This window comes from Macaca nemestrina, chromosome 3 (assembly GCF_043159975.1).
Source record: "Macaca nemestrina isolate mMacNem1 chromosome 3, mMacNem.hap1, whole genome shotgun sequence".
Classification (NCBI taxonomy): Eukaryota; Metazoa; Chordata; class Mammalia; order Primates; family Cercopithecidae; genus Macaca; species Macaca nemestrina.
The window spans coordinates 117,576,198-117,593,759 of NC_092127.1; positions in this window are offsets into that span (position 1 = coordinate 117,576,198).

Consider the following 17,562-nt stretch of genomic DNA (forward strand, 5'->3'; position numbering starts at 1 on the left):
GATGAGGACACTGAGGCGCAAATAAGTTAAATAACTTCCAAAAGTCTTGCAGTCAAAAGGAGCCGGAACGAGGATGTGGACTCTCATAGTTCATTTTTACAGTTGATGCTTTTACTCATTCTGCCATAATGCTCACATATGTCTGTAAGTCTCTCAAACCATTGCAGGAAAGTTTTGACAATTTTTTCTTTAAAACATTTAGTCCCACGGATGAAATAATGAATAACTAACACTTATTGAACAATTACTATGTACAACTGCACATATTAAACCATTTAATTTTGACATTAACCCTATGAAGTTGGCACCGATATTACTGCCAGTTTAAAGATGAGGCACAGAGATGTTAAGAAACTTGTCCAAGGTCCCACAGCTAGCAAGTGGCAGAGGTCACAGCTTTGAACCCTGGGCGGTCTAGGTTTCGAGTTCATGCTCTTTATCAAGAAATATGCCCAATAAATGACTGAAAGTGTAGGGAAGCATGTAGAGTGCTGTTAAGGACTCAAGGAGTAGACTTGGCCACCAAACTAACTGTGTGACCTTAGGCTTGAGTTTCTTCATCTGAAAAATAGATGTTCTCCCTAACCCTGCCAGCTTTATAATTCCATAACTTAACATGTATGCATTTATTTATCTTTTCTTTTTTCTTTTTTTAAATTTTCTATTATTTTTTTTAGACAGGGTCTCACTTTAATTGCCCAAGCTGGATTACAGTGGCACAATTTTGGCTCACTGCAACCTCTGCCTCCCAGGGTCAAGCGATCCTCCCGCCTCAGCCTCCCGAGTAGCTGGAATTAGGTGTGTGCATTACCACATCCAGTTAATTCTTCCATTTTTTGTAGAGACGGGGTTTTCTATTTTGCCCAGGCTGGTCCTGAATTCCTGAACTCAAGCAATCCACCTTCCTTGGTCTCCCAAAGTGTTGGGATTACAGGCATGAGCCATCACACCCAGCCACGTCTGCATTTAGTAATAAGAGTCCGGAGACAACCATTGCAGTTTCAGAAACAAATTGGGTAGAAAAGATCAGTTTTAGGAATTTGAAAAGAGGCAGGAAGGATACACAGGTTTAGAGTTTCATTCAGGAGCCCTGGGATGCCGGAATCCAGAAGTGCTAAGGAGACTTCAAGGAGATGAAGCCACTTGGCAGGAGAACAACATTTTGATTCCAGCAGGAGAGCCAGCTGGTGTGGCTTATGGAGATCTGAGCAGAGGGGCCCCACAGGATTCACCTAGAACAGAGGTGCCAATGGAGAGGAAAGGGAAAAAAATTACAGTTTAGTAGACAACACTGCCATTGTGTTTTGTGAACTGGGATGTAATATTGGGGAAAGAGTAGTCACAAATCCATTATTCTTAAAATTCAAGGTTTTATTTATTTTTATTTTATTTTATTTTATTTTATTTTTGAGACAAAGTCTTGCTCTGTTGCCCAGGCTGGCATGCAGTGGTGCTAATCCTAATTCTACTCCAGGTTCAAGCAATTCTCCTGCCTCAGCCTCCCAAGTAGCTGGGATTACAGGTGCACACCACCACGCCTGGCTAATTTTTGTATTTTTAGTAGAGACAGGTTTCGCCATGTTAGCCAGACTGGTCTCGAACTCCTGACCTCAGGTGATCCACCCGCCTTGGCCTCTCAAAGTTCTGGGATTACAGGCATGAGCCACTACGCCTGGCCTAAAATTCAAGTTTTATGGTCAAGGCAGCATATAAAGAGCGCCCCTGAGGGCTTTGCAGTGGGAGAGACATGGTTCGTATCCGTCCTCCACCACTTTTTAGCTTGGGATACTGAGAAAGTGCCTTAATATTCTCCTCGGTAAAATAAGGATCATACAGACACCAAAGAGGGACTCAATAAATGCTATTTTCCATCCCAGCAGGCCAGGATGGTTTCTATCCAACCCCACCATAAACCTAAGAAAATCAAAACCCAACTAACTCCTAGCAGTGAGGAAAATCTTTGATCTTGAAGAGGACTGAAGATGTTATGTTTACTCCTGTTGCTCTTTTCAAGTTGCTGTAGATTTCTCAGAGAGCTTAGCCCTGATCTCAGAGAGGCAGGGATGGGAATACAGTGATAGGCAGCAAAACAAGCAACCCAAAATTAAAAGAGATGAACTTACTCCCAAAGGTAAGTACAGGAGGGTTCTACCAACAGCGTCGGAACAGGGGTTTCCCTTCCTCAGTCCTGTTTCCTCACCGCCACCCCAGGTAGAGTCAGCTAGGCAGATGCTGGCCAATGGCTGACCCACTTCAAGGGGCTATTCAGAGAATGATATTTGCTTATGCAACTTCTCAGGGTCCCCCAAATGGAAGAAACATCAGGCTTAACGTCACTCCAGGGCAAAAGTGGGGAGATGAGGTGTCATGTACATAGATGCATGAGAGCAAGAGGGAGACAGTGGGAAAAGTCGACCTACATTTGCTTCCTATCGTTGCTACAACAAATTACCACAGACAGTGGCTTGAGACAACACACATTTATTATCTCATGGCTCTTGAGGTCAGAAAGCTAAAATGGGTTAGCAGGGCACCACTCCTTCTAGAGGCTCTAGTGGGTAACTCGTTTCTTTGCCTTTTCTAGCTATTAGAGGCTGCCTGTGTTCCTTGACTATGGTTTTCAACCATTCCTACCTCTACTTCCTCTTCACATCTCTGACTCTGACTCTGACTCTTCTGTTTCCCTCTTGCAAGAACCCTTGTGATTCCTTTGGGCCCACCCGGGTAATCCAAGATGTCTCCCTATCTCAAGATCCTGAATTAAATCACATCTGCGAACTTCCTTTTGCCATGTGAAGTTAACATGTTCACAGGTTCTGGGGATTAGGACACAGACATCTTCAGGGTACCATTATTCGGGCTACCACACTACCTACATTTTGGTATCCAAAAATTTGGTTCATCTCCCTATTAACTTTATGACCTCAAACAAGTCACTTCTCTCTAACCTTGCCATCTATATCAGTAGCAGTATTTTACTTGATTTCTTTACTTTGAGGGTTTATGGGGCAATCCATATAAAATGTCTACCACTGAGCCTTGCATGGTGTGAGTTCTACTTCCCCTTTCCCTTCTCTACCACACGAGTAGACATTGTGGAGATGATGGTTGGAAAAGAGCACTGGGATTCTTGCCAGCTGTCACAGGCTGAATTCCTGAGAAAATTGACTTTGCAATGGAGATATGCGTGCAGAAACTTTATTAAGACCTGGTCTTAAGATGGACACCTGTACAGGGATATGAAAGAAGCAGGTCTGGGCAGAGGGAGAAGTTGGGCTGCCATGAAAATGCAACAAAGGCCCATGGGGAACCCAGAGTTGACTCAAGTTAGGACAAGGGGCCAGGCCTTTTATATCCCTCCATGAACTAGTCATTATATGTGAGTTGCCCAGAGAGGGCCATGACATTGGCCAAGGTGGCTCTCTCCCATGGAGACAATCCTGGGTGGGGGGTCTCATCCGTGACTCACACTTCCAGCAGCTGGGGGAATGCATGCCCCAGTCATGCAGCAAAGACCTGGAGAGTGTCCCATGGCATCCACTACAGCAGCTAACCCTCTTGGCTCATTAAGTGCAGATCAGAGAGAAAACAGAAGGTAATGTCCTAGCAAGGCTATATACCTCAGAGGCTCAGCAGTTTTGATCCCAAGCAGGTAAACCTGAATTCAAATCCCTTCTTCCCATTGTATGAGTTGGGGCATGCCCTTTAACATCTTTGTGTCTCAGCTTCCTCATCTCTAAATTAGAGGATTTATCTCTTAGAATTATTGTGAGGATTAAAAGGATAGTCAGTATCTCTGCACCCATGAACAGTGTGTCCCGTACATGTTAGATTTTGTGGTTAATAATATTCTCAGAACCCCTTGCCTACTCATCCTTTTTGGCTCAAATCTAGATGTTTAAAATATGGACTGGAAAGAAAAAAGAAGACTCCTACAAGAACACTCATCATGATTTAAGACATGTATCAGTAAAGACAGGGATTGGGGGTTGGAAGGTGGGAGAGGGGGTGTTAAGAGCACACAACCTGGAGCCAAGCCGCCTAGGTGAGATTCCCAGATGTGCCACTAACTAGCTGGATGACCTCGCAGGTCATTGTGAGAACTAAATGAGAGAAAGCAAGTAAATCTAGTAAGACACTACCCGACACATACTAGGTGTCATATGTGTTGTAATCGTATTCTTAAACTACAATATAATCCACAAAGGCAACATTGAGGGAAGACTCCAACCTCAAAGATTCTCCAAGAAGTTTAAAACACTCCAGACACACAAAGTGGATTCCTAAAGTTGGCTACAGACCCTCTGTTTCATCTGTTACCAGGTTAATCCGTTGCTACACCAATTCTTTGGATTATGTATTTGGTCATTTACAATTACAACAGAACAGTCAAAGAGGATAATGTTTTCTACAGTTTCAGGGGGTATTGAGTGGAGAAAAGAGGTTCAGGAAAAATGATTCCAGGGATCAGCTAAAGGAATTTGTATTCCTTGAGAATCCTGCCAGCCCCCACCCCCATAAAGGTAAAATAAAAGTGTGGGAAGGTAGGTTCAAGTCTCCATGCATTATGTATCTTTTCATAATTGTTTTTTTCTACGTGAAAAATTAAAACTTGTAGGCTGGGCGCAGTGGCTCACGCCTGTAATCCCAGCATTCTGGGAGGCCAAGACAGGTGGATCACCCGAGGTCAGGGGTTTGAAACCAGCTTGGCCAACATGGTAAAACTCCGTCTCTACTAAAAATACAAAAAATTAGCTGGGTATGGTGGTGCATGCCTGTAGTCCCAGCTACCTGGGAGGCTAAGGTGGGAGAATTGCTTGAACCCAGGAAGTGGAGGTTGAAGTGAGCTGAGATTGTGCCACTGCACCCCAGCCTGGGTGACAGAGTGAGGCTCCACCTCAAATAATAAAAAAAGAAAATTAAAACTTGAGGAACTGAATTCAAACACCCTTACAAACCTGCCATTTGCCCCAGTATTCGCTGTCTCCAATCTTTTTTCTCAATCCATCCCTGCCTGGCATACCCATGCTGGACAGGGCTGCAGAAGATATGAATTATCAGAATAGAGCTGGACCTATACTACTGGAATTGACAGACATAGAGAACGGATTTAAGAGAACACTCTCCTCACAGATGGGCTCCAAGCTGAGAGCACTTGCCCTAGCCACTCTCCTCATCTTGCCCTTCGTTCTGCAACAAGTTGAAAAAAAAAAATCAGATGTTCACTCTGATTTTCCTTTTCAAATGCTCTTAATTTTCAAGCCCAGCTTCTTTGGAATACTAGGCCCAGGCTGGCTTTGTGGACTTCCAACTCCACAGAGTGAAAAACCAAGTCACAGGAATCCCAAGTCACATAGCAAGTCAGTTTTTTTTTTGGACTCATTTAAACTTTGTTCAAGATTAACTTCTCATTCGTTTTATTTGGTTAACGTTTGCTATGAAGTTTCTTCTGCAACTATGGTGTCATTTTTTTTTTTTTTTTTTTTTAAGCAAGTAGGTAGTAGAACGCATGCACTAAGTACTTTCTTAAGAGGGGCAACTATGCTGTTTCTATCTTTTATAATCTGAGTAACTCCTTGTGACACAGGGTTTGGACATTAAGGGAGATATTTAGCAGACAGGATCACACCCCTGACTTTCATCTGTATGGACTTAAACTCAGTGAAAGTCAGTTCACAGAGATGTTTTTATTAGGCTGGAGTGGACTGTTCATTTCCTGCACTGACTTTTCATATCAGAAGACATTGTTGACTTTAAATCTTGTGATTTTTATTTCCTAGAAAAAGTCAAGAACAGCCTAACAGAGAGTCATGGGACTTGAGGAAAAAGCTCCTAAACAAACTACATCTGACATCTGTGCCCTTCTCACTATCTGCAATGTCACCATCCTAGGGCAGTCAGCCTTACCTCTCCCTGAGGTCACTACTTATGATGGCCTCCTCATTGATCTCCCTGTGTCAATGATTGCCTGATTCCTGTGTGCCTTGTGCACACACAACAGCCAGGAGGATTTTTCAAAAAGTGTGAATTAGATCAAGTCATTCCCCAGGTAAAACTCTCTAGGAACTTCCCTTGTGCTTAGGGTAACCTGAAGTTCTTACTGTGGACACGTGGCCATGTGTGGTCTGGTTCCTGCTTGTCTCTCCATCTTCTAGCCCCACTGGATTTCAAGTCCTTGAGTAGCTCTTTCAGGCCTCAGGACCTTCACGCATGCTGCTCTACTTGGAAACTTTTTCTCCACCCCATCCCTTTTTTCCAAGTGACTTTCTCCTTATTCTTGAGACTTCAGCTTAAATAACATTTTCTCAGGGAGAACTTGCCTGATTTCCTATTTCAACTAGACTTTTCATTCTTGTCATTAGTCTATTTTAGACTTTTTCAGAGCATTTATTATGATTGTCATCATTTTTACTTTTTCTTTTTTTCTGATTTATTTTCTGATTCCTGTGGTTGAATGTAGAGAGCCAAGATCATGATTTTGTCTTTTGCATTTGTACCCTTTTTGTCTAGGAAGTCACTTGGCACAAAGTTAGGGACTCACCAAATAATTGTTGAATAAAGAAACGCTTTATTCTGATAGAGAAAACGGCTGCATTTTCCAAGAAGTAGTCTTATTTTTATTTATTTATTTAATTTTTATTCTTGGTTTTGTTGTTGTTTTTAGAGAGAAGATCTTGCTCTGTTGCCCAGGCTGGAGTGCAATGGTGCAATCATAGCTCATTACAGCCTCGAGCTCCTGGGCTCAAGCAATCCTCCTGCCTCAGTCTCCCAAGAAGCTAGGACTACAGGTGCGTGCCGCCATGCCCACCTATTTTTAAAAATTATTTTGTACAGACAGGGTCTTGCTATGTTACCATAGCTGGTCTTGAACTTCTCCTCTCAAGCAATCCTCCTGCCTTGACCTCCCTAAGTGATGGGATTACAGGTATGAACCATCACGCCTTGCCTGCTTTTAAAGCTTTAATTTTATTAAACTCTATATGACATTCTGAAGTGTCAAAATCGTCTAGTTATAACTTTCTTTGAGATTTTTCCCATCCAACTCCTTATGTTTTGTGGTCTTGTCTATTGTGAATTCTATGAATATGAATGTAAGCTTCATTTTGTCTGCCGTATCTCCAGTATCTATAACAGCGCTTGGCATATAGTAGGTGTTATATATGTACTGATGCTACAGAAAAGCTATCCAGGATGAAATTTCTAAATTGATTTAGCACTAGGACCACAAACTCACAGGGCAGTGATTCTTAGAGAATTTGCAAACTGGTAGCCTAACGGCTAGCAGTGTCCCAGAAAATTGTATTATTTGACCTGGGTAATATTTTAACTTATATTCAATCAGTTGCCAATATATTAGAATTGGGAGACTTAATATAAAAATCCTGATGTGACTTTTCTTAAAAAGCCAGAAGATCTGGTCATATGGGGCCCTCTGTGCCATGTGCCACAGTGGAGTCAAGCTGCCCCTTTTGGAGGTGCATCTCCTCTTCATTTGCATTTTCTATCCATTTGTGTTGATGAAAGAATCATACCCTGTTACGATCATCCTGAAAATAATAGTGGGGGATTTTAAAACTAGGTAAATATAGAATTCCATCAGAAAATTCATCAGAAATGAAAAACTAACTCGGGGAATATTTGTGCAAGACTGAGATAGCGTCAGGCCTGATTAGCTCTTCAGAGATTTGTTCGAAGCGCTCTGCAAGTGGTGCAGTAGGTAGTGGCTGGAATAGAAATTATTTACCCTTGAGATCTTCTATCTTGTTAAATTCTGGGCATGGAGTAAGAAGTTAAACCAATTTCTTCCTCTCAGGAAAAAACTAACTTGGCTCATAATTATTCAAGGACACCACACCCCCAACTTCCAAAGAAAGGAGGAAACAATATAAAGGCAATATTCAAATCTACTCAAGGTCACATGCCTTGAAAGTTGTCAAACAACTAGTGCCTTGACGAGTCAAAGTGCACATTCCATCAACTGAGGATGAGTTAGCAGGAGCACCGAATCACCTTCATCACCATCACCATCATCATCATCATTATCATTTTGGAAATCTGAGTTTTAATATGGACCTTTGGAAACAAGTTGCTATAAAAGGGGTGAAGTTTCGTTTGATCAGAAAATATTTTGGCCATGTGGGCAATAGGGTCAAAATAAGAAATGATCTATGAGAACTGGCGATGAGTTATTGGCTCAAGTAAATTTAGGCTGACTTCAAAATGATAATTAAGTTTATTATAATTTTGCTTTTAGAATTTTATTTTTTGTTTCCATTTACTTGTTTTGGTCATCGTGGGAAAAAAAATAGGCCTGATGAGGGTAAAAACATCCAGTAATGCTGAATTTGATTTGGCCTAGCAATTAGATACATTCTTATAAGTGCTACTAATTGTCCCTTAAAATAAACTGGAATGTCACAGTCTAAAATTACTCATCTATTTTGAAATATAATTCATAGCTTCCACTGAAATGTTTACAGATTATAGTAAAAAATAAGAACTATCAAAATTATAAAATGTTTAAGTATAACTTTGAGGAATTTATCATTCATGATTTAATTAAGCAGTTTTTTGCAGCTGTTCAGATTCATTCCTGGGTAAAAATATCTTGCTCCAGCAGTACTACTGAAAACCAGAATTTTTCCACAACAAGGTTTGCTCTTTTTTTTCTTTAAAAATGTAAGAAAACAAGAAGTTAGGAAATTAGAAAATAATTCTTTTTAAATGTGGAAAAAATTAGCTGGAATAGTAGCACACTGCACCACGTTAACGGACCACTACCTTGGATTGGGATTAATCTGCAATTTCTGGTCCACCTGGGCCCTTAGAGTAGAGCAGCTGAGCTTCAGAATCACTGATGGAGTTAATTAAAAGCATGTGTGTCCCTGGAGCCTCTGATTCCTTCATTCTAGGTTGAAACCTGAAAATCTGTATTTTTGTCAGGTGTATCTGAGGATCACCCATATTAGGCAAGTACTAGGCTAGTTTCAGAGGATTTCGAGACACTAGAGGGACCTGAAATGGATTTGTCAACTTGTTCTTCAAACTTAAGTGAGCCTGGAACCCATGATCTGAACCAGACAAGAGCCCCTCAGTCTGATTTGGTCCTTACATTCCAATAGTCTCGGATTCAAATGCTTAATCTGAGTTGAATGATTTCAGGGGATTGGCAATCAGAAGACTTGGTTCTAGGCATCTTTTTGCTTATAACTGGCGGTATGAAATCAATCTTTTCTTTGGCATTACCATCTTGTAACTGTTATAGGTTTGTTGGCCAACGTGCAGTGATTCAACACACTAAGACACCAGGGTTTGCAGCAGAGAAAGACTTTCATCGTCGTAGGGCAGCAAAATGAGGAGATGGGAGGCAACCTCAAATCCACCTCCCTGAGAGGCTGGGGTATGAAGGTTTTAAGGGGTCTGGGTGTGTAATGGGCTAAAGTGTAAGGATTGCTGATTGGTCACAAAGTAAGAGGTGAAACTGTTGGAGAGAGAGATATAGAATCTGCATTCTTATGCTGAGTCAGTTCCTTGGCAGGGTCTTCAGATGGGTTGGTGTTTGCTGGAATTCATAGTCTGAAAAGCAATTTTGGGGAAAAAGGTCCAGTCTAAGATTCCATCTATAGGAGCAATGAAGGACCAAGTGCTCAGCGAGCTACCTGACTCTTGATTAGTAGGCAGCTGCAAGGAAGTGGGTCAAAGTGTATCAGCACAGCCTGATCAATGCCTAACTAAATCTGCCTAAAGCCTGGATTGTAATTCTCATTAACCATGTGAGGGTAGTTTCAATCTGTAAAATGAAGAAGGTGGGATAAATGGTCCCTATGAAAAGGATTACAGAGCAGGGTCCCGAGGGCATATCCAACCTGCAGACTAATTCTAGTTGGGCCTACATGGTCTTTGGAAATGAATTTCAGTTATGTTCCAAATAGGGATATCTCACCCTCTAAAAATCTGGATTTTCAGATTCTCTTGGAAAATTTAAAATTCTGGGCAACACTGGGCCTCCTGTTCTTATCTTGTAACTATGCTGGGTAGAGTAGTGTTTGTTCCCTTGAAATAGGTCATGAGTTCTTATATTCCAACAGTAGCTTCCGCTCTTTCCCAGCAGCCTGCTCATCCATTTATGTTTCCTGCTCAGCGCCTGGAGCTGCTGGAACTATTGACTTGCCCCTAGGTCAATTTCAGGGTTAAGGTTTCTGGATTCTCCAGCTTACATCTAAGAGCTGGGTCCCTTAACCAGGCCTGGCCTGATTGGCACCCTCCTTAATTTTTGAGTCTGAAAAGCAATTTTTGCTGTTTCTTTTTCAGGGTACAGTGAGTCTTTAAAGAAGAGGTGGCCCTGTGCGGTGGTTCACACCTGTAATCCCAGCACTGTGGGAGGCCGGGGTGGGCGGATCATGAGGTCAAGAGATTGAGATCATCCTGCCCAACATGGTGAAATCCTGTCTCTACTAAAAATATAAAAATTAACTGGGTGTGGTGGCACGCACCTGTAGTCCCAGCTACTCAGGAGACTGAGGCAGGAGAATTGCTTGAACCCTGGAGGTGGAGGTTGCAGTGAGCCGAGATTGTGCCACGGCACTCCAACCTGGAGACAGAATGAGACTCCGTCTCAAAAAAAAAAAAAAAAAAAAAAGCGGAGTTGGGGGGCAAGAGAGTAGAAGACTGAAGGAACGTGGTTGCTGCTTTTTCAGAAATGATCCAAAGAAACTAGAAAATTTCTACGTTTACAAATTCCTAAGTACAATATACCCAAGTGGGTCTTATTTGGGCCAAATGTTTGTACCATGGGTTATATGAAGTTCTAGCAAGAGCAAAGAGATTAGTTAATTGCCAGACTTTTGCAAGTTATAATGAAAATTGTATGTCACTGAGTCTAAAATCTTTGTACCAACATAATAATTGCTGGATGACTAGAATTACTGAAAGGAAGTGGCTTTTCTAGGGAAACAAAAAGTGGGAATTTTTTTTAGCTTTTTCAGAAGCATCTTAAGCCTAAAGGTGGGGCAGTTAGGGTTGAGGGATATGTGTCTGAGATGCTATTGAACTGATATAGACCTGCTTGTGAATTAATCAGATCTCAGAGTTATCAAAGGGACTGACTTACCAGGACATGCCCTTCACACCACTTCCACTTAAACTCAAAATATGCCAAATGCAGAGTGGGTAGAGCAGATATTCTTAGCTTCCCCAAGGGAAAGTAGTGTCAAAAGTACACTTCCTGTCATCTCTTACCTCAAATCAAGCATCCCTGGTCCCCAGTAATGGGCATGATTCTGCATTACAAAAGATGGATACAATTTGAGCCCAGAGCTAGTGTATGTTACAGATACCTACGCACGTGACAAATTTTTTTTTTTTTTTTTTTTGAGACAGAGTCTCACTCTGTCGCCCAGGCTGAAGTACAGTGACGGCATCTCGGCTCACTGCAAGCTCCACCTCCCGGGTTCACGCCATTCTCCTGCCTCAGCCTCCCAAGTAACTGGGACTACAGGCACCCGTCACCACGCCTGGCTAATTTTTTGTATTTTTTTTTAGTAGACATGGGTTTCACTGTATTGGCCAGGATGGTCTGGATCTCCTGACCTCGTGATTCGCCTGCCTCGGCCTCCCAAAGTGCTGGGATTACAGGCGTGAGCCACTGCGCCCGGCCAACGGTTGAATGTTTTAAAGGAGCCCATTTTTGAGAAATAAACAATGTGTTATGTAAATAAGAGAAGGATATCATTTAGATTGGGCCTGGAAGGATGAGTTGGGTGGTGAAATGACAAGGAGCATTTAGGCAAAGGATCTGTCAATAGCAACATGTGTTTGGGGGACCCCAAGTGATCTGCTGTGATTGGAGTTGAAGCTTCTTGGATGATGAGAGAAATAAAAAGGAATGAGAATTGGCAAGAAACAAGGCTAGAAAGCTAATTTATAGCCAAACTGAGTACAGTCTTGAATGCCATACTATGGCATTGGAATAGTATTTTTAGGTAATAGTGGGTGTCATTGAATGTTTTTGAGATAGGCATCAGAAATACATTGTTTTTGTTTTTGAGGTGGGGTTTCAGTCTGTTGCCCAGGCTAGAGTGCAGTGTTGTGATCATGGCTAACCGCAGTCTTAACCTTCCAGGCTGAAGTGTTGCTCCCACCTTAGCCTTCTGAGTAGCTGGGACCACAGGTGTGTGACACCACACCTGGCTAATTTTTAAATTTTTTACGTAGAGACAAGGCCTCGCTATGTTCCCCAGGCTGGTCTTGAATTCCTGGGTTCAAGCAATCTTCTCACCTTGTCCCCACAAATTGCTGGGATTGCAGGTGTCAGTCACCATGCCCAGCCTGAAATATCATATTTTTATTTTAGAAAAATAACTCTCCCTGCAGTGTGCAGCATGGATTGGAGAGGCAGGTATGATGGAAGATGGGTGGGGCGAGGAAGAAGCAACGTTCTATTGAGGTTTCTGACTTGGGTTTGTCATTATCTTCTGCATTAAATCTAAAAAAAAAAAAAAAAAAAAAAAATTCATATTTCATTCATTAACATTTGCTAACTGTTAATTTAAGGTTAGATTTGAATAACAGTCCTTCCAGTAAATTGAATTATTCTGTTAAAATAAAAATATATATTATTTTATTCTAATATACTCTTTCATTAAAAGCATACATAAAAAATAAGCACAGCTTAATTATTTAGGGATTCCTCTCACCCCATTTATGAATTTCCCCTTTATGTCTTTCACTGTAGTCTAAGCAATTTTTTGGTACTTTATGAGCAATACAACGAAGTTTGGCCACTGAATCAGTAATGGGAATTCGAGGTTTGGGCTGGGGAGCTGAATGATTCTGGATATCCCTTCTCTCATTTGCTGCCAAAGCTGCAAATGTTGTAAGACATATAGAATGGAAACTATTAAGTCATATGTGGTTATAAACCAATAAGCAAGAAATCTTATTATGACAAGAAGTAACAATGAAAAAGATGCATAACCCATTGAGAAGGGGATGAAACATACATATTACTATTTCCAGCATGTTTTACATTGGTCCATTATATATGGGACCTGTTTCAGCCTCATAGAAAATGGATGATTTTCAGCAAAATCTACCAATGGCAGGCCTTTGGGGACACTGGAGGGAAAGGGAGCCCTTGTGTATAAAATGCAATTATAACCATGCGAAATGGCTTATTGTTGGGTCTGGTATTATTGTACTGCTCTGGTAGAGACATACTTAAATGTTCTATTTCTATAAACTGTGGGAAATGATGGCTGATAAAGAACATAAGGCTGTTTCATGAATTTCACATAACTTCAGACACATTCTGCCCACTGATATGCATGGGAAGAAGAATTCCATGGAATGAGAAAAGACTGAATTTGTTATTTTTTACTTTGCTAATACTTTTATTATTTTGGAGAATTACTTATAAACTTTATGCACGCCTTTATTAAGTAGGAGTGTTACTAATTATAGATTAATATTATCTTAGTAAAAATAATACAATCTCAGAATATTTTGGTTGGAAAGATGGCAAAGAGCAATTAATACACTCATAGAAATTACACTTTGAGCTAAGAGAACAGATGGAGTTGAAGACACCTGCCTCCAAGTTCCTATACTGTGACAGTGATGGACTCTAGGAATTTATGGCAGCAATTCTCTGTCATGTAATCATAAAAGTCACAGTGTAACACAAGATTATTTGCTGCTTTCCTGCCAATACAGGGCGGTCAAGGTTAAGACCTCCAGAGTCAGACAGGATTGCTCTGGAAACTGCTGTGCTGCTTACTAACTGTGTGGTCTGAAGCAACAGACCTACCTAGCCTTTCTGTAACTCACTTTTCTCGTCTGTAAAATGGAAATGACACTATTCTAAGGTTGTTTTGGGTTTTAAATGAGATAGTTCATTGAAAGCAGGATTTATCAACTTCAGCACTATTGTGATGTGGGGCTGGATAATTCTTTGTTGTGGGAGGTTGTCCTGTGCATTGTAAGATGTTTAGCAGCACCCTGGCCGCCATCCACTGAACGCCAGTTTCACCTCCCCACTCTCCTCCTCCTCTAGTTGTGACAACTGAAAATGTCTCCAGGCACTGCCAAATGTCCTCTGGTGTGCAAAACCACTCCTCCACGGTAACCAGTGATTTCAGGAATCTACCTGGCACACAGTAAATACACACAAAAAATTAGCTCTCACAATTATTATTATTTTGTATTCCTATTAAGGAGCAGTAATTTTGTACTTACAAAATCTTTGTTTCTTTTCTTGGCCTTCATGAAAATGTGTAGAAAAATGGTAAAATGCAAGGCATAGGGAAAAGATGAGCCACAAACTGTAGAACCAGCTTCTGAACAGTTTTGTTAAATGTAGTGATTATCTTTTTTTCTCATTCTCTAAGGAGAAGAAGGTGACCCCATACCTAACCCTTGGGTACTTTCTGATGTGTTCCAAATTTTACCATGCCCTGCAGATGCCTGAGTCAAGGGAATGTTGTCACCATACCAAGCCTGATGTATGAGGAAAAGAGAAAAAGATAACATGGTTAAATCACTTGCATGCTATTAATACAAGTTGCGCTCTGGTGAGCCAAGCCATCCCCGAATGTAATTTCTGTGTATTTCTTCACCTCTCACCTTCTACCATTGCTATTACTTAACCCACTGACCCAGATAGCTGCTTATTAACATTTAATACATGTTGAAGTGTTAGTGGGCTTTGAACAAAACATGAAGAAGTTTCTGATTTGCTTTTAGCTCATTGCCCTTGAACCATTACATGAGTCATTCTTTAAAGTCCTGCTCTGTCATTGCTATAACTGTGGGATGCATATTTTCTTTAAGATAAAAATGAACAATTATGAAAAAGAATTTCCTCCCTCCCCCATGCATGCAAGCTTTCATTCATTTAACAAATGTTGATGAGTTCCTATTATGCTAGACATTCTAGGCTGGAGAGGTCACAATGAACAGACATGGTGTTTATTTTCCAGTTGCTTGTAGTAGGGGAGGTTGGAGGCTGGGAGACAGGAGCACATAAGAGGGGGATTACAACACAGTGTGAGAAGTACAAAGACATTCAAGGTGTGTGTCTGTAAGCACACAGGGGACAAGTGGAACCTGTCCAAGGGCCCCTAACCAGTCTCAGGGGTTAGAAATATTTTCCCCATTTAAAAACAAATGAAAATAGAAGTATCCTCCCTCCCCTCCTAAATAAATAAATAGTCACACTGAGAAAAATACAGGATTCAATCATGTGGGAACCTGAAAGTCTGTGACATCTGAAGTGTGTAACCCTCATATATGCAAAATGCAAGAGCATTTGAGAATAGGAATGTTTAATTTGACATAAATATTTATTAATTCCTAAGTTCATTCCAGAAAATATTTGCCATAGCTAAATTGGGCAAATAGCAACTTATTTTTTTATTTCTTAAAACATAAAAGTAATACACGAACGTGTTTGAATAAAAGTTCAAACATTACAGAAACAAACAAAGGAAGAAGTGAACTCCTCTACCTAGCCCCCTCCCCCTCATTCCTTAATGTTACCCTCCTAGCCAAAATGAGCAATTAACAGTTTGGTTCGGCCGGGCGCGGTGGCTCAAGCCTGTAATCCCAGCACTTTGGGAGGCCGAGACGGGCGGATCACGAGGTCAGGAGATCGAGACCATCCTGGCTAACACGGTGAAACCCCGTCTCTATTAAGAAATACAAAAAAGTAGCCGGGCGAGGTGGCGGGCGCCTGTAGTCCCAGCTACTCGGGAGGCTGAGGCCGGAGAATGGCGTGAACCCGGGAGGCGGAGCTTGCAGTGAGCTGAGATCCGGCCACTGCACTCCAGCCTGGGTGACAGCGAGACTCCGTCTCAAAAAACAAACAAACAAACAAAAAACAGTTTGGTTCATGTCTTTTCAGAGATATATAAAGTCACATTATCAGCATCTTGGTATGATTCAACCTAATATTTAATCTAATTCAAATTATCCTACGCATATTAATTTTGTGACTTTCTCTTTTCTTTCTTTTTGAGACAGAGTTTTGTTTTAGTCACCCAGGCTGGAGTGCAATAGCGCGATCTCGGCTCACTGCAACCTCTGCCTTCCAGGTTCAAGCGATTCTCCCGCCTGCCTCCCAAGTAGCTGGGATTACAGCTGTGTGCCACCATGCCTGGCTAATTTTTGTATTTTTAGTAGAGAGGGGTTTTCACCATGTTGGTCAGGCCAGTGTCAAACTCCTGACCTCAGGTGATCCGCCCGCCTCAGCCTCCCAAAGTGCTGGAATTACAGGCGTGAGCCACCTCACCTGGCTGACTTTCTCTTTTTCTTTAACAACATATCTTTAAACTTTGTGTGAAAAAATAGAGATTAATCTTATTTCTTTGGCACATAACATCTCTAAAAGCATTATTAAAAAATACTCTTGAGAAGATAGATTAGTGCTACAGCAGAGATGCCAATGATGGAAGAGCTGCTGGAAAAATTACGAATAATAAGGGACAATTTGAAAAATAATTCCTGGTCACCTGAGGTCAGCCCAGAGGCCCAGTTCTTTCCAAAAGGCCCAGTGTACATGGTTAAGAAGCTTTTCAGTATGCAAACAAAAGAATGCCCCTGTCCCCTTCTCCCTGCTGGGCTGGCTTTTGCTGGCTGGTGTAATTTACCTTCCAGCCACCCAGCGCTCTCCAACTGCACTGTGCCGGGCTCCAAGCTGTCTGGGAGATCGGCTGGCTGGCTCCAGGACCCAGAAGCCGCAGTCTGAGACTCAGATGAAGTTTTTGTAGTTAACAACAAATGTTAACTTATTTTCTGATGACTGCTGGAGTCTTGGGATATTACCTGATCCTCCTAGATTGTTGTCTAGTATAATTTTTCATAATTTGCTATTTTTTATAATAATGCCCTAAGAGGGCAATTTGAGTAGAAGTAACATTGGATTTATGGTTTAAACATTGCGTTTAAACATCCACTCTCTCCACTGTTTATTAAAACAGATAGACTGGCTAAATCGCATATCCTCACTGAGCCACGATTAGTTTTAATAGCTATAAAACTAGAATAGTAAAAAAAAATATGTATCTGTCATTTATTGGGTGCCTCCTATATGCCAGGCACTGCTTTTAGCACTTTACATATATTAACTCATGTAATAGTCATCATAGCCCTAGGAGGTGGTTATGACCCTATTCTCACCCTATTTTACAGATGAAAAAATTGAGGTACAGGGAGGTTACATAACTTGCCCAAGGTCACACAGCTAGGGAGTGGAAGCAAAAGGTGCAGTGTTTGAAGAGGAATGAAAAGAGAATTAGGAGTGGTTTCAGTAGCTCCACTTGGCCACCAGAGCTAGCCAGGACAAAGAGGGAACTTTCTTTTTTCCTTTAACTTTTTTTTCTTTCTTTCTTTCTTTTTTTTCTTTTTTCTTTTCTTTTCTTTTTTTTTTTTTTTGAGACAGATTCTCACTCTGTTGCCCAGGCTAGAGGGCAATGGGGTGAGCTCAGCTCACTGCAACCTCTGATTCAAGCCATTTTCCTGCCTCAGCCTCAAGCCATTTTCCTGCCTCAGCCTCCTGAGCAGCTG